This window comes from Mixophyes fleayi, chromosome 5 (genome assembly GCF_038048845.1).
Source record: "Mixophyes fleayi isolate aMixFle1 chromosome 5, aMixFle1.hap1, whole genome shotgun sequence".
NCBI lineage: Eukaryota > Metazoa > Chordata > Amphibia > Anura > Limnodynastidae > Mixophyes > Mixophyes fleayi.
The window spans coordinates 83,665,528-83,683,714 of NC_134406.1; positions in this window are offsets into that span (position 1 = coordinate 83,665,528).

Consider the following 18,187-nt stretch of genomic DNA (forward strand, 5'->3'; position numbering starts at 1 on the left):
TTACCCATGAGCGCTCCTCAGGGCCGTAACCCTTCCAATCCACCAAGAACGGTGTGGCACCTTGAACTTTACGAGAATCTAGGATAGTTTTAATCTCGTATTCGACTTGATCCGGATCCACAACAGGAGGAGGAGTTCTGGATGAGGTGGAGAATCTGTTGGTTACCATCGGTTTTAACAAGGAGACATGAAAGACATAGGGTATAGGTAAAGAGGGAGGCAGACTCAATCTAAAGGCTACGGGATTAATAATCTCAGAAATAGCGAATGGACCAATAAACTTGGGAGCAAATTTTTTACTGGGAACCTTTAAACGAATGTTCTGGGTGGATAACCATACCCTGTCACCGACTGAAAAACTTGGAGTCATTCTTCTCCTTTTATCATAGAATTTCTTGGAACGAGTGGTTGCTTTCTTTAAATTTATCTTGGTCTGTTCCCAAATAGCGGAGAAGTTACGAAACCGAGAGTCCACCGCTGGAACTTCCGAAGATGAGATTTGAGAGAAGGTGGGTAGTCTAGGATGGCAGCCATAAAGAACAAAAAAGGGGGAGTTAGAGATGGCCTCATGGAAATGGTTGTTATGGGCGAACTCTGCCCAAGGGAGAAGATCCACCCAGTTGTCTTGGTTACTTGAGATAAATATTTTTAGAAATTTTTCTAATTCTTGGTTGGTTCTTCTCTCAGTAGCCCCATTGGACTGGGGATGATATGCGGAAGAGAAGTCAAGCTTAATCCCGGATTTATTGCAAAAAGACCGCCAAAATTTTGATATGAATTGTGATCCCCTATCGGAGACAATATGTTGAGGACAGCCATGGAGGCGAAATATTTCTTTGATAAAATATCGGCTAAGGAGGAGGTAGAAGGAAGGCCTTTAAGAGCAATAAAGTGAGCTGTTTTAGAGAAGCGATCCGTGACCACAAGCACCACAGTACAGGATTTGGAAGGAGGAAGGTCCGTGATAAAATCCATGGAGATCTGTGACCACGGGTAATCAGGAATGGGTAATGGGAGCAAGCATCCATAAGGCTTCTTCCTAGAGGTCTTGTGTTGAGCACATTTGGAACAAGCAGCAACAAATCTCTTCACATCTTCCAGCAAAGAAGGCCACCAGTAACTTCGGGACAATACGAAGAGTGATGAGCCCAGTTAAGAAGCCGGGTGCGTAGATGTGGCAAGATGAATGTTTTGCCCGGGGGACAACCCTTTTTCAAGTGTGTAGCTGCCAATACTTGACATGGATTTACAATGAATTTATTATCTTCCGAGGATTCCATGTCAGCTGGATCAAAAGAGCGAGATAAGGCGTCTGCCTTCGTATTCTTGGATCCCGAGTGAAAAGTGATGTTGAAATCAAAACGTGAGAAGAATAAGGACCACCTTGCTTGTCGAGGGTTTAGACATCGAGCAGTGCGTAAGTAAAGCAAATTCTTATGGTCGGTATATATGGTGATAGGAAATTGCGCTCCTTCTAGTAGATGTCTCCATTCGGAGAGAGCCAACTTGATGGCCAGGAGTTCTTTGTAGCCAATCCCATAATTCCTCTCAGCAGGTAAAAAGCGACGGGAAAAGAATCCGCAGGGATGAAGTTTTCCAGAAGGACCTTGCTGTGATAGTACGGCTCCTGTGCCAACAGAAGAGGCATCTACCTCCAGGACAAAAGGACGAGAACAATCTGGCTGTTGAAGAATGGGTGCAGATGAAAAAAGAGACTTTAATAATATAAAGGCTTGGATAGCCTCAGTGGACCAAATACTTGCATCAGCAGATTTACGGGTCAATGCTGTGATAGGAGCCACGAGAGAAGAGTACCCTTTGATAAATTGACGATAATAGTTGGAGAATCCTAGGAAGCGTTGAGTGACCTTAAGACCCGATGGTTGGGGCCAGTCAAGTATGGCTTTCAATTTCGTGGGATCCATCTGTAGACCGGTGCCCGAAATAATATATCCCAGGAAGGGAATCTGTTTCTGCTCGAATGTGCATTTCTCCAATTTGCAAAATAGATGATTTTCTCGGATACGAGAGAGGACCTCCAATACATGAGTGCGATGGGATACTAGATCTTGAGAAAAGATGAGAATGTCGTCCAAGTAGACGACTACGGATTGGTACAAGAGGTCTTGAAACATGTCATTCATAAAACCCTGAAAGATGACCGGGGCATTGCATAACCAGAAGGGCATGACCAGGTATTCGAAGTGGCCATCTCGGGTGTTGAACGCCGTCTTCCATTCATCTCCCTCCTTAATGCGTATGATGCTATACGCTCCTCTGAGGTCAAGTTTAGAAAAGATGGTGGCACCTTTAATCCGGTCAAAAATTTCGGAAATCAGTGGCAGTGGATACCGATTTTAAATGGTAATGGCATTCAGGCCTCTGTAATCAATGCAAGGGCGGAGGCCCCCATCTTTCTTTTTTACGAAGAAGAAGCCAGCCCCAGCCGGGGAGGCAGACTTGCGGATGAAGCCCCTTTTTAGATTTTCTTGGACGTACTCCTCCATAGCCTTAGACTCCGAGAGGGAAAGGGGGTAAACACGGCCCCTGGGAATGGGTCTACCAGGTATCAGGTCAATGCCACAATCCCAGATTCTGTGAGGGGGAAGTCTAGTGGCCTCTTGTTGACAAAAAACATCAGAGAAGGTTTGGTATGGTTCAGGCAAAAGAGTCACAGGAAATTCTTGGGAACGTCTGGGACTATTCGGAGGAACCACTCTCTGTAGGCAGTGAGAGAAGCAGGACTGTCCCCAGGACAATATGTGACCTGATTTCCAGTCCAAGGTGGGGGAGTGGAGACGAAGCCATGGAAGTCCTAGGATGACTGGGTTGGTAGATCTTTGAATTACTAGGAAAGAAATCTTCTCCCGATGAAGCGCTCCTATCTGAAGCAGTAGGGGAATAGTGCGTACCAGAATGGACCCCTCAGGAATTCTTTCCCCATCAATGGCCATTAGAGAGATGGGTTGTTCCAAAGCTTGTGTGGGAATGGCAAATTGTTTAACTACCGCGGCAGAGATGAAATTTTCTGCGGCTCCAGAATCAAGAAGAGCCGACTGCGGGAAAGTCTTTTGTCCTAACTGAAGGGAAATGGGAATAGACAGGCAATCATTACTACTGGGAACTGACTGACACTGAGAAAAGAGGCCCAACGATAAAGCTCCTGAACTCGTTAGGCCCTGTCGTTTCCCGAACGTTTAGAACAAGAACTCAGAAGATGGCCGCTCTCTCCACAATATAAACACAACTTATTCCGAAATCTCCTCTCCCTTTCTTCGGCTGATAGGCGGGTCCTCCCCAGTTGCATGGGCTCTTCAGGAGGAAGAACAGGAGTTTGTAAGTTGGGGGCCAAGCGAATCATACTACGCCGAGACTGTTCCTTCTCAGAATTACGTTCCTTGAAACGCAAATCAACTTTGACACAGAGGGAGATAACATCGTCCAAAGACGTAGGGAGTTCCTGAGATACCAGCTTGTCTTTGATTCGGTCTGAGGGCCCCTGCCAGAACGTAGCTACTAGGGCTTCATCGTTCCAGCTAAGTTCAGAGGCCATAGTTCTAAAGTGGACCGCATACTGTCCCACAGACTGGTCTCCCTGGCGGAGACGTAATAAGCCGGAAGCGGCATTGGACACCCTTCCTGGCTCATCAAATATTTTCTTGAAAGTGGACAAAAAGACGCTGAAGTTATGTAGAATGGGGTCGTCCCTCTCCCATAAGGGGGAAGCCCATGCCAAGGCTTGACCGGACAGTAACGAAATCACATAGGCCACTTTCGTTTTTTCGGAAGGGAAGTTCCCGGGTAAAAGCTCGAATTGTATGGAGCATTGATTTAAAAATCCTCTGCAATACTTGGGATCTCCATCGAACTTGGGTGGGTTAGGTAACCGTTAGTGTGAGGAAGAAGTTGCTGCTGCGGCCTGAGGTACAGGAGCCACTGCCGGCCCGGGTGATCCACCAGCCACTAGGGTGTTCTGGACAACATCCAAACGAGTTGATAAACTATTGAGGAATTTTAAAAGTTGCTCTTGGTTAGCTTCTTGCTTGTCCATCCTTCCTACTAAATGCTGCAACAGATCTTTAGCTGTGGTATCCATGGTCAGAGCAAACTGTAACAGATTCTGGATACTATATTACTAATCTTGATTAGCGCTGGCTTACCTGAGGTGCGGAGTCTAACGATCTCCCCGGTGTTCACCAAGAACCGCCACAAGGCAGGGTGGGCTTCGTTGCCAGGAGTCGCAGGTCGCGGTCCCCAGGTTCGCCCCAAGATGTAGTACAGGGGAGTGAAGCGGAGGTAGTGGAGTCAAACAAGCCGGTTCGGTACACAGGAATGGAGTCAGGCAGAATCAGAAGGCAATTCGGAGTCAACAAGCCAGGTTCGGTACACGGGTCACAAGAATAGTAGAATGGTCAGCAAGCTGGGTCGGTACACAGGGATAGGAGAACCAGGGAAGTCAAACAGGCAGAGATTAGCACACAGGTAGACACTGGAAACTGGAAGACACTGCAATCCACGAAGAACAGGAGCCAGGAACAGGTAAGTGTTGCTCTGACACTCAGCGAGTGCCAGAGTGAGGTTTTTATGCTGAAGGGGATTCAAAATCCCCGCCTCTGAGTTGTGGTCATGTGACCGCCTCCGAGTGCGGTCACGTGGTCCTGAATGCGGAAGTGCGGCTTCCGGACGGAGCGGCGGGGATCAGGTAAGTCCGTTACACTATCACACTATATTATTATGAGGTTTTATTTGTTCATACAGTTCTATAAATTCTTCCACTCTTTCAATTTCTCTACTCAATTTTTACAAACAAGAGTACTGTAAACATTTTAATATAAAATAGATAATCAATAATATTCCTAATATAAAAAAGAAATCTTCCTAATGATTGTAACAATGATTCAAACCATGTACTAAAACCTGAAAACTATTTTTTTTATCTAACGACAGAAAACATATATCTACTGAAGATAATGTCATGTGTCACTGCAAAATATTTCTTTATTTCTCACTACTTCATTCATATAATTATCTTCTCTAGATTATCTGTGTAATTTGTCAAAAAGGTACAACTTTATGTTTCATACTTCATCTGTAATGTTACACAATAACCTCCTGTTTGTACAGTAAGATAGTTTAAGACCAATCTATGTTGTATAAATTTTGTTTTGAAAACTTTAAGCTCTTTTACAACATAACAAAATGTTTCATCATACACATTAGTTATTTTATCAATCAATGCAGCTGAACCTTGGATATAAAACCAATTTATATTTCTATGTGTAATACCTAAAAAATGTAATGTAATCCATACGTGTACAACAGTTGATTCACTAATTGTTAATAAGTTGTGACACTGGTTATTTTTCACTCTTTTCATCACTATGTTTCTTTATTACTGAATGATCTATTAAATACTTTTGCTGTACAATTTTCTTTAAATCATTATGTGTAAATACATTAACAACTGGAATGGCCTAACCTAGATAACATATTGTAAACACTTAAATGCCTTACTGCCGCATTTGTAATATATTATCTGATAAAATTTATGGCATTGCTACTGTTCCCAAAGATCTCTTTGGTCCAACATATTTAAATTTTGAATTTTTAAATGCAGGGTTTTTTGTCAATTTTACCTAGATGTTCATTTCTCTCCTCTATATGTCTATTAAAGTGGGTTACAATCAATCTAAACCACTTCAGTTCTCAGGTTTCAACCTCTTGCGTACTTGTAAAATTTATACATATAACACTTTCAGTCAATACATGTGGCAACAATTTTAAGTAAAGAGTCCATGTTTCATTATATTTCTCAGGAACTGGTTTTCTCTCTAGCAAATTAAGTGTAACAGATACTGGATTCTACTACTACTAATCTTGATTAGCGCTGGCTTACCTGAGGCACGGAGTCTAACGATCTCCCCGGTGTTCACCAAGAACCACCGCAAGGCGGGGTGGGCTTCGCTGCCAGGAGTCGCAGGTCGCGGTCCTCAGGTGCGCCCCAAGATGTAGTGCAGCGGAGTGGAGCGGAAGATGCGGAGTCAGACAAGCCGGTTCGGTACACAGGAAGGGAGTCAGGCAGAATCAGGAGGCAACTCAGAGTAAAACAAGCCAGGGTTGGTACATGGGTCACAAGAACAGAGGGATGGTCAGCAAGCCGGGTCGTTACACAGGGGTTGGAAAGCCAGGATAGTCTAACAGGCAGAGATCAGCACACAGGAAGACACTGCCTCTGGGTTGCGGTCATGTGACCGCCGAACCCGGAAGTGCGGCATTTCCGGACGGAGCGGCGGGGAGCAGGTAAGTTCGTGACAGTACCCCCCGCCCTAAAGGTGGACTCCGGACACCTGACAGGGCTTTCGGGGAAATTTTTTATGGAATAATTTGAGTAAACGGGGAGCGGGCAGATCAGTAGCTTTTACCCAGGAGCGCTCCTCAGGGCCGTAACCTTTCCAATCCACCAAGAACTGTGTGGAACCTTGAACTTTGCGGGAATCCAGAATAGTCTTAATCTCATATTCCACTTTTCCTGGTCCACAATAGGAGGATGAACTCTTGATGGAATGGAGAATTTGTTGGTTACCATTGGTTTTAACAAGGAGACATGAAAGACATTTGGTATGCGTAGAGAAGGAGGCAGATTCAATCTGAAAGCTAACGGATTGATGACCTCAGAAATAGCGAACGGGCCGATGAAATTGGGAGCAAATTTCTTACTGGGAACCTTTAAACGAATGTTTTGAGTGGATAGCCATACCCTGTCACCGATAGAAAAGCTTGGGCTTACTCTCCTCCTCTTATCGTAAGATCTCTTGGAACGAATGGTTGCGCTCTTTAAATTCCTCTTGGTTTGTTCCCAAATAAAAGAGAAGTTACAAAACCACCGGAACTTCGGAAGGTGTAATTTGTGAGAAAGTGGGTAGTCTAGGATGGCAGCCATAAAGTACAAAAAAGGGAGAGTTAGAGATGGCCTCATGAAAATGATTGTTATGGGCGAACTCAGCCCACGGGAGAAGATCCACCCAGTTATTTTGATTACTTGAGATAAAAATTCTTAAGAATTTTTCTAATTCTTGGTTGGTTCTCTCTGTAGACCCATTGGACTGGGGATGATATGCGGAGGAAAAGTTAAGCTTAATTCCGGATTTATTGCAAAAGGACCTCCAAAATTTTGATATGAATTGTGATCCACGATCGGAAACAATATGTTGAGGACAGCCATGGAGGCGAAATATTTCTTTAATAAAAATATCGGCTAAGGAGGAAGAAGATGGAAGGCATTTAGGAGCAATAAAGTGTGCTGTTTTAGAGAAGCGATCTGTGACCACTAGCACCACAGTACAGGATTTGGAAGGTGGAAGGTCTGTGATAAAGTCCATTGAAATCTGTGACCACGGGTTTTCAGGAATGAGTAATGGGAGCAAACATCCATAAGGTCTTTTCCTAGAGGTCTTGTGTTGAGCACATTTGGAACAAGCAGAAACAAATTTCTTCACATCCTCCCATAAAGAAGGCCACCAGTAACTTCGGGACAACAAGTCCCAGGTCTTGCGGATGCCGGCATGCCCAGAGAAGAGAGAGTGATGAGCCCAGCTAAGGAGTTGAGTGCGCAGACGTGGCAGGATGAATGTTTTGCCCGGAGGGCAAACCTTGTTCAGGCGTGTAGTTGCCAATACTCGACAGGGGTCTACAATGAATTTATTGTCCTCCAAAGGTTCCAAATCAGCTGGATCAAAAGAGCGAGATAAGGCGTCTGCCTTCGTATTCTTGGATCCAGAGTGAAAGGTGATGTTGAAATCAAGGCGTGAGAAGAATAAGGACCATCTTGCTTGCTGAGGGTTTAGACATCGGGCAGTACGTAAGTAAAGCAAATTCTTGTGATCGGTATATATGGTGATTAAAAATTGCGCCCCTTCTAGTAGATGTCTCCATTCGGAGAGAGCCAACTTGATGGCCAGGAGCTCTTTGTCGCCAATCCCATAATTTCTCTCAGCAGGTGACAAGCAATGGGAAAAGAATCCGCAAGGATGAAGTTTGCCAGAAGGGCTCCGTTGTGACAGTACGGCTCCAGTACCAACGGAAGACGCATCTACCTCCAGGATAAAAGGATGTGAACAATCAGGCTGTTGAAGAATGGGTGCAGACGAGAAGAGAGACTTTAATGATATAAAGGCTTGGATAGCCTCAGTGGACCATATGCTAGCATCAGCAGATTTACGAGTCAATGCAGTGATAGGAGCCACAAGAGAAGAATAACCTTTGATAAATTGACAATAGTAATTGGAGAATCCTAGGAAGCATTGGGTAGCATTAAGACCAGAAGGTTGAGGCCAGTCAAGTATGGCTTTCAATTTGGTGGGGTCCATCTGCAGACCGGTGCCAGAAATAATATATCCCAGGAAAGGAATTTGTTTCTGCTCAAAGGTGAATTTTTCTAATTTGCAAAAAAAGATGATTTCTCCAGATATGAGAGAGGACCTCCAGTACATGACTGCGATGAGATACTAGATCTTGAGAAAAGATGAGGATGTCGTCCAACTAGATGACTACGGATTGATACAAGAGATCTTGAAAGAGCTCATTCATAAAGCCCTGAAAGATAGCCGGGGCATTGCATAACCCGAAGGGTATGACCAGGTACTCAAAGTGGTCGTCCCGGGTGTTGAACGCAGTTTTGCATTCATCCCCCTTCTTAATGCATATGAGGTTATACGCTCCTCTGAGATCAAGTTTAGAGAAGATGGTGGCACCCTTAATATGGTCAAACAATTCGGAAATCAGTGGCAGAGGATACCGATTTTTAATGGTAATAGCATTCAGACCTCTGTAATCTATGCAAGGGCGAAGACCCCCATCTTTCTTTTTTACGAAGAAGAAGCCAGCCCCAGCTGGGGAGGCAGACTTGCAGATGAAGCCCCTCTTTAGATTTTCTTGGACGTACTCTTCCATAGCCTTAGACTCCGGAAGGGAAAGGGGGTAAACACGGCCCCTAGGTATAGGTTTACCAGGTATAAGGTGAATGCCACAATCCCAGATTCTGTGAGGAGGAAGCCTAGTGTCCTCTTGTTGACAAAAAACATCAGAGAAGGCTTGGTATGTTTCAGGCAAAAGAGTCACAGGAAATTTTTGAGAACGTCTAGGAATATCTGGAGGGATTACTTTCTGAAGGCAGTGAGAGAAGCAGTACTGTCCCCAGGACAATAAGTGACCTGATTTCCAGTCTAAGGTGGGAGAATGGAGACGAAGCCATGGAAGTCCTAGGATGACTGGGTTGGTAGATTTCTGAATTACTAGAAAAGAGATCTTTTCCCGATGAAGCACTCCGATCTGGAGAGAGAGGGGAATAGTGCGTACCAGAATGGACGCCTCAGGAATTCTTCCCCATCAATGGCCAGCAATAAGATGGGTTGTTCCAAGGCTTGTTTGGGAATAGCGAATTGTTTAACTACTGCGGCAGAGATGAAATTTCCTGCGGCTCCGGAGTCAAGAAGTGCAGACTGCGGGAAAGTCTTCTGTCCTAACTGAAGGGAAATGGGGATAGACAGGCAATCATTAGTACAAGGAACTGACTGACACTGAGAGAAGAGGCCCAACGATACAGCTCCCGAACTCGTTAGGCCCTGTCGTTTCCCGGGCGTTTATGACAAGAACTCAGAAGATGGCCACCCTCTCCACAATATAGACACAACTTGTTCCGAAATCTCCTCTCCCTTTCTTCGGCCGACAGGCGGGTCCTCCCAATTTGCATAGGCTCTTCGGGAGGAAGAACAGGGGTTTGGAAGTTGGGGGCCAAGCGAATCATACTGCGCCGGGATTGTTCCTTCTCAGAATTACGGTCCTTAAAATGCAAATCAACATTGACACAGAGGGAGATGATATCATCCAGAGATGTAGGGAGTTCCCGAGATACCAGCTCATCTTTGATCCGGTCTGAAAGGCCCTGCCAGAACGTAGCTACTAGAGCCTCGTCGTTCCCGCGTAGTTCAGAGGCCATTGTTCTGAAGTGGACCGCATACTGTCCCACAGACTGGTTACCCTGGCGAAGACGTAAATAGCCGGTAGCGGCATTAGATACCCTTCCTGGCTCATCGAATATTTTCTTGAAAGTGGACAAAAAGGTTTTGAAGTTATATAGAATGGGATCATCCATCTCCCATAAAGGGGAAGCCCATGCTAAGGCTTGACCAAACAACAGAGAAATCACATAGGTCACTTTTGCTTTTTCGGAAGGGAAGTTCCCGGGTAATAGCTCGAATTGTATGGAGCATTGATTTAAAAATCCTCTGCAATATTTGGGGTCTCCATCGAACTTAGGTGGGTTAGGTATCCGTAACTGCGAGAAAGAAGCTGCCGCTACGGGCTGGGGTTCTGGGGCAGCCACTGCCAGCGCAGGTGGTCTGCTAGCCACTAGGGTGTTCTGGACAACATCCAACCGGGTGGATAAACTATTGAGGAATTTTAAAAGTTGCTCTTGGTTTGCCTCTTGCTTATCTATCCTTCCCACTAAATGCTCCAACAGATCTTTTGCTGCTGAATCCACGGTCAGAGCAAACTGTAACAGATACTGGATTCTACTACTACTAATCTTGATTAGGACTGGCTTACCTGAGGTGCGGAGTCTAACGATCTCCCCGGTGTTCACCAAGAACCGCCGCAAGGAGTGTTATTACAATATTGACATATACACATTTCAGTTGGCAGTCTCTCATCACAATCTTCAGGTTCATATCCAATTACTTGTCTTTTAATTTTACCTTTATATGTGTCATTATTGTATGTGTTATTACTTATGAGTAGAATGAATGACGAAGACAGTTCTGATTCCCTATTTTTACGACTATATGCCACCAGTTCCTCAAAACCACTACCAGATCTTACAATCAGGTCCTCATTAAAGAAATGTCCAAAAAATAATATAAGGAATTACAATAAAAAACAGATCATGCCTACAACGATGACAACAATAATAACCATATTTTTCATTGACTTCTGGGTCAGAATTTTCTTACTGAAACACGTCTTTGTCCAAGTCCTGAAACAAAATTGTTATATCTGGTTCCAAAACTTAATTAGTCTCTGCGTCTTTACAGGTCACTGTCAGATCAACTACGTTCTTGCAGTGGGATATGTGAATCCAAGTATCTCTTTCAGCAACTTTCAATGCTGTGGTCATTCCCATCGATCTGTCAAACAACTAGAACATCAAAAATTTCTGACCATTACATTTTCCTGGCTGTATATTCTGACAGTTCTCAATAGGCATTTGTAGTACAATCAGTTTCAAAGTATCTTATTGCTTTTGTAACTGCTTACTCATCTCATTCAGACACTTAACAGTTACATCTTAAATGCATTTTAAAAGTCTCTTGTGGGCTGATAATATTTGGTTGCTTTCCGAACAAATCTCATCTAGTGAAAGATGGAATGGAAGTCTGGGAGTGGTTCTGATACTATACAATATTAAAGATAAAACCTCTAATCAAATCATCCCTTCATCACTTATTATTTTTTTTATACCATAAATTGTTCCAATAGCTTATTTTTTATTCTTGGCAAAATACACAATGAAAAAAAAAAACTTACACAATGTAATTTGCACCTCTGTCACTCTAAATCAGTGATGACCATATCTATACACAAATTTGGTGGTAGTCATTGCAGTGAGTGCCACAAACCCGGTACCACTTACCCAGACATGGATTACCCGAACTTCTCAACACCAACAGAGCGCTAAATCCGACTGTTGAAAAATCAGAACTTTATCTAATCCGACAAATGATCATGCCGGGACGCCTAAATGCAGTCACTTTCAAGGGCGACAATAGCATTTCTGGTGTTAAAAGGGTAATGTCAGGACAATGTGTTTTAGTAATGCTGCTACATTGTACAGATTGAGAAGTTGGGGTAGTCCTTGTTGGTGGTGTGGGGTTTGAGTTAGCCACACTACTGTACCCAACCCCACAAATTCATATACCAATCTCTGAGCTGTAAATACTGCAGTGCAACTTCAATTACACTTTTATCCCGCTAGAAAACATGTCTCCAAACATTAGTAGATACTGTAGATTACGACTTTTTTGCATTTGGATGAAGCCAATTTATTTTACCTTGAATAGGTTTCTGCAGGAGGGATATGTGATGGTTCTACATATATGGCTTTACCTGGATTCTTCCTCAGGCAAATAAAACTTCAACCAACTTTTTTACCTGGCCTAGGCATCAAGTCCACACATATCATCCTTGCCTAAATGAGTCAGACCATGGGTTGCTTCTGCTAGTGGTAGTAGCTAAGCCTTTGGAAGCACTGATCTATCTTTACCATCTCTCCACATACCATTGATATCTTGTACACATCCCTTCAACTTCCAGAGAGCCACTTCCTAGGGTTAACAAAACATTTACATTCTGATTAATTTCTGACCAGTAATTAACTTAAACAGCAACAAATTCATGTCCTGTGAAGAAATGTTAATTAGTAATGGACTTCTTACTACACCTATTGAGAGTGCTCCCTGCATATCCTATACATAATCCTACAGTCTCATTTTATCTCATTTTATCTAGTAAGTGTGTATCCTCAATGTCAGATCTAGCAGTAAAGGTTCTAATCCAAAAATTCCATACAGTCATAATAAGGCATTAATTCATCAAAAATTTCATATACTTCGCAGTACCCTCATTCACCTTTGTGCATACCTATGCACACTAAATAAGAACCTAGAAGCATTAAAGATTGTACACCAACAAATGGTAAGATGAAGCAGAGCCATAAGAGCTCATTTACAATTTACAAAGCTGGCAACGAAGACATGTAATGTTTGTGCAAAATTCATCAAGTGCAAAACAGCATACGGTATGCAAAGGGTTAATTCATGACTGAGTTATAGATATTCTGATTTATCCATGAATAATGCTGAGTTGCAACTACTCTTAAACAGATTGACAATGAATAGGCATATATGTCTAAATTTGGCACTATAATAACCAGACCTTTGATAGTCTCCATGTAAACTCCAGCTACACACCCCTAGAAAGATGCGCACTTTGATTTAGTTAGTGACAAGCGCATATGCAGAATAACTTGCACTCTTTCTAAGGAAAGATTTGTCAGTTCTTGGGTCAAGAAATAACCCAAATACTTAACCTGAGTCCGGCAAGATTGCAGTTTATTTCTGGAAACCATGTGGCCACGTTGATATAGGAATACTAACATGTTAAACTAGTATCTGCAAAGACTGTTAAAAAGACAAAAAATAAATAAATAAATAAATTATCAACATATAGGATCGATGCAAAATAACAATGTGATATAAAAGTCTCAGGACAATCAGACAATGAAATTAATGGTTCAACATCTAAAGTTTTCAAAAAAAATTCTCTGCTGCTGGTCAGAAATCTGCAGATGTGTTTTTTTTTCTTCTACAAAGCCCATGGCCCCCCTTCTCTTTCTGCTGGACACAAAGGACCTTCCATTACAAGTGAAATGTGTTTGGGATGGGTCTGTGTTTCTTTGTCCTAGCAAAAAAATTATTACATTAATAATTCTTGACAACATGTAGAATAGTTACAAGCCACTTTTGGTGTGGTTCACAATCAAATTGAATATTTGAAAAATATTCTACTTATTTCTCCTGATGAAGCCTAAAATAGTAACAGCCGAAATACGTTAAGACTTTTTGCGATTATATATATATATAATCGCAAAAAAACTCAACGCGTTTTGTATATATATATATATATATATATATATATATATATATATATTAGAGATGAGCGCACTCGGATTTCTGAAATCCGAGCCCACCCGAACGTTGCCGATCCGAGTCGGATCCGAGACAGATCCGGGTATTGGCGCCAAATTCAAATCTGAAACTGAGGCTCTGACTCATAATCCCGTTGTCGGATCTCGCGATACTCGGATCCTATAAATTCCCCGCTAGTCGCCGCCATCTTCACTCGGGCATTGATCAGGGTAGAGGGAGGGTGTGTTAGGTGGTCCTCTGTCCTGGTAGATCTCGTGCTGTGCTGTTTAAATCTGTGCTGTGTTGTTTAGTTCTGTGCTGTGCTGTGCTGTGCTGTGCTGTGCTGTGTTCTGCAGTATCAGTCCAGTGGTGCTGTGTGCTGTGCTCTGTCCTTCTGAGGTCAGTGGTGCTGCTGGGTCCTGTGCTGTGTCCTGTTCAGTCCAGTGGTGCTGTGTCCTGTGCTCTTTGCTTCTAAGGGCATAGTTATTTCCCCAATATTCCCCTGTGTTTAAAAAAATAAAAAAAAGTTATTTAAAAAAATACCAAAAACTAATTTAATTTTTTTTAATTACCACAAAATTTGCACAACCAATCCTGCAGTATAAGCCCATTGGTACTGCAATATTACCAAGTTCACACATTCAGCAGTAAAAGTCCAGTGGTACTGCAATATTACAAAGTTCACACATTCTGCAGTATCAGTCCAGTGGTGCTGTGTCCTGTGCTCTGTCCTGCTGAGTTCCGTAGTGCTGCTGGGTCCTGTGCCGTGTCCTGTTCAGTCCAGTGGTGCTGTGTCCTGTGCTCTGTGCTTCTAAGGGCATAGTTATTTCCCCATTACTCCCAAGTTTTTTTAAAAATAAAAAAAAAGTAAAAAAAAATAAAAAATTAAAAAAAAATAAAAAAATATATAATTATAACCAAATTTGCAAAACCAATCCAGCAGTATAAGTCCATTGGTACTGCAATATTACAAAGTTCACACATTCAGCAGTAAAAGTCCAGTGGTTCTGCAATATTACAAAGTTCACACATTCTGCAGTATCAGTCCAGTGGTGCTGTGTCCTGTGCTCTGTCCTGCTGAGTTCAGTAGTGCTGCTGGGTCCTGTTCAGTCCAGTGGTGCTGTGTCCTGTGCTCTGTGCTTCTAAGGGCATAGTTATTTCCCCATTATTCCCAAGTTTTTAAAAAATAAAAAAAAAGTTATAAAAAAAATTAAAATAAAAAATTAAAAAAATAAATAATTATAACCAAATTTGCAAAGCCAATCCAGCAGTATATAAGCCCATTGGTACTGCAATATTACCAAGTTCACACATTCAGCAGTAAAAGTCCAGTGGTACTGCTATTACAAAGTTCACTGATTCAGCAGTATAAGTCCAGTGCTACTCTCCTGTGCCGCATATAATTTTTAAAGGCTTTGCCGAGTGTGTGTGGCTTAGGGGTACGCTCTCTTGTGCTACATATAATGGAAAACCAAAATTTGGAGGATAAAGTAGGGAAAGATCAAGACCCACTTCCTCCTAATGCTGAAGCTGCTGCCACTAGTCATTACATAGACGATGAAATGCCATCAACGTCGTCTGGCAAGCCCGATGCCCAATCTCCTAGTACAGGGCATGTAAAATCCAAAAAGCCCAAGTTCTCAAAAAATAGCAAAAAGAGAAACTTAAAATCATCTGAGGAGAAACGTAAAGTTGGCAATATGCCATTTACGACACGTAGTGGCAAGGAACGGCTTAGACCCTGGCCCGTGTTCATGACTAGTGGTCCAGCTTCACCCAAGGATCTAAGCCCACCTCCCCCCCTACAAAAAATTTAAGAGAGTTATGCTGTCAGCAACAAGGGTGTTGTTGGTTGTGAACCCTGACCTTCCCATCACTGTACGGGAAGAGGTGACTCCATCCAGCATTTGCAGCACGCCCTCTGCATATGCTGGAAGGATCACCCACAGTCCAGTTACAGATTTGGCTAATGAAGGTGTGAATGTTGTACACTGGGAGGAGGATATTGATGTAGCTGGCGCTGAGGAGGATGTTGATGATTATGATGCAGACAGATACCAAATTGCCTTTCTCAATTTCTATTTATATTCTAGATTATATAACGGCTGAAAAGTTTCCTGTTTTACTCCTAGTGGAGAGGGGATCTGATGCAGACAGATACCAAACTGCCTTTGTCCATTTCTTTGTATATTTGAATTTCTAGTTCTACAGTCTATGCAGGCTGCTTTATTTATATTCAACTACAAGTGTAGGGCGGGGGGGGGGCATAGATAGCCACCAAAGTAACGTGGTCCATTTAATTTCACTTTCTAGCTCAACAGTCTGTGCAGCCTGCTTTTTTTATCTTCAAAGTATTTATATTTACAAGCCTTGCAATCTAAATTAACTAGAGGTAGTGACGTGGTAGAACTCCAAAAGGCAGTTTGGAAGCCCCTGTACAAACTGGCTCTATTTTTTAACTGAGTTGTCCCCCCTCCAGTGTGTACTCGGAAAGAGTTTTTAGTGCAGCGGGGAACCTGGTCAGTGAGCGGCGAAGGAGGTTGCTTCCTCACAACGTAGAAAAAATGATGTTTATAAAAATGAATAATCAATTCCTCAATGAAGTACAGCACTGCCCTCCAGACAGTACAGAGGGACTGTGGTTGTGGAGTCCAGCGGGGACGAATTGATAATGTGTGAGGAGGAGGAAGTACACACTGTAGGGAGAGAAGAATCAGAGGTTGAGGATGAGGACGACATCTTTCCTCAGTAGAGCCTGTTTAGTTTGTACAGGGAGAGATGAATTGTTTTATTGGTGTGGGGGCCCAAACAAACCAATCATTTCAGCCACAGTTGTTTGGTAGGCCCTGTCGCTGAAATGATTGGTTTGTTAAAGTGTGCATGTCCTATTTCAACAACATAAGGGTGGGTGGGAGGGCCCAAGGACAATTCCATCTTGCAACTCTTTTTTTGGTATTATGTGACCATTCAACAGTCGTTTGCCATGTTCAAAAAGTAAAAGAAAATGCCAACAAATTCAATAAATTAAATCAAAAGTTAAATGCCCTGTCATTATTTAAAACAAGAGGTATTGACATGCTAGAATTAGTGTAGTGTTAAGATGTTATAAACACTACACTTGGAAATTGGAGGAGGTATTGTGGCCCCGGTATCAAATTGGGTACCGGGGCCACCCCACTACGCAGTCCAGATACTTGTTTGGTGGAATTCAGACCAGTTGAGGGTGTATTTATTTTATTGTGGCCCCGGTATCAAATTGGGTACCGGGGCCACCCCACTACGCAGTCCAGATACTTGTTTGGTGGAATTCAGACCAGTTGAGGGTGTATTTATTTTATTGTGGCCCCGGTATCAAATTGGGTACCGGGGCCACCCCACTACGCAGTCCAGATACTTGTTTGGTGGAATTCAGACCAGTTGAGGGTGTATTTATTTTATTGTGGCCCCGGTATCAAATTGGGTACCGGGGCCACCCCACTACGCAGTCCAGATACTTGTTTGGTGGAATTCAGACCAGTTGAGGGTGTATTTATTTTATTGTGGCCCCGGTATCAAATTGGGTACCGGGGCCACCCCACTACGCAGTTCAGATACTTGTTTGGTGGAATTCAGACCAGTTGAGGGTTTTATTATTATATTGTGGGGACCACTCTATCTATACCACACTACAACTCTATACCACTCTATTTAATACTTTAATTCTATTTAATACTTTAATTCTATTACTAATTCCCATAAAGAGTAACTGCCGCTTCTATTTAATACTTTAATTCTATTAGTAGTTACCATAAAGAGGAACAAAATAAACCAATTTTACCAAAAGTATAATATGACTTAGACTTACAAACACTACACTTGAAAGATGGTGCCTTTAAATGAAAAAGTCAGTCTTCATTGCACGACTATGTGCAACAGGGACAGTTTTTTGGTTTACAAAGTCAACCAATAACACTTCGACCCTGTCTGTCTTTAACATACTCGATGGGATCTCAATGACGAATGGTTTGTACCATGTTTGGAGGAGGTATTGTGGCCCTGGTACCAAATTGGGTACCGGGGCCACTCCACTATGCAGTCCAGATAGAGGTGTATCAGATATTAAACAACGTTGACTGTTGCTGGAAAAATTTTAAATAATATTGTGGGGAACACTACACTACGCAGTCCATAAACTTTTTGGCTGGAATTCAGACCTATGTAGGGTTTTTTAATAATATTGTGGTGACCCACTCCTCTACGCAGTCCAGGTACATTTATTGGTGCGAATTATACAAGTTGATGGTTTTCTTGTTATATATATTGTGGTGACCCACTCCTCTACGCAGTCCAGGTACATTTATTGGTGCGAATCATACAAGTTCAGGGTTTTTAATATATATTGTGGTGACCCACTCCTCTACGCAGTCCAAGTACATTTATTGGTGCGAATCATACAACTTCAGGGT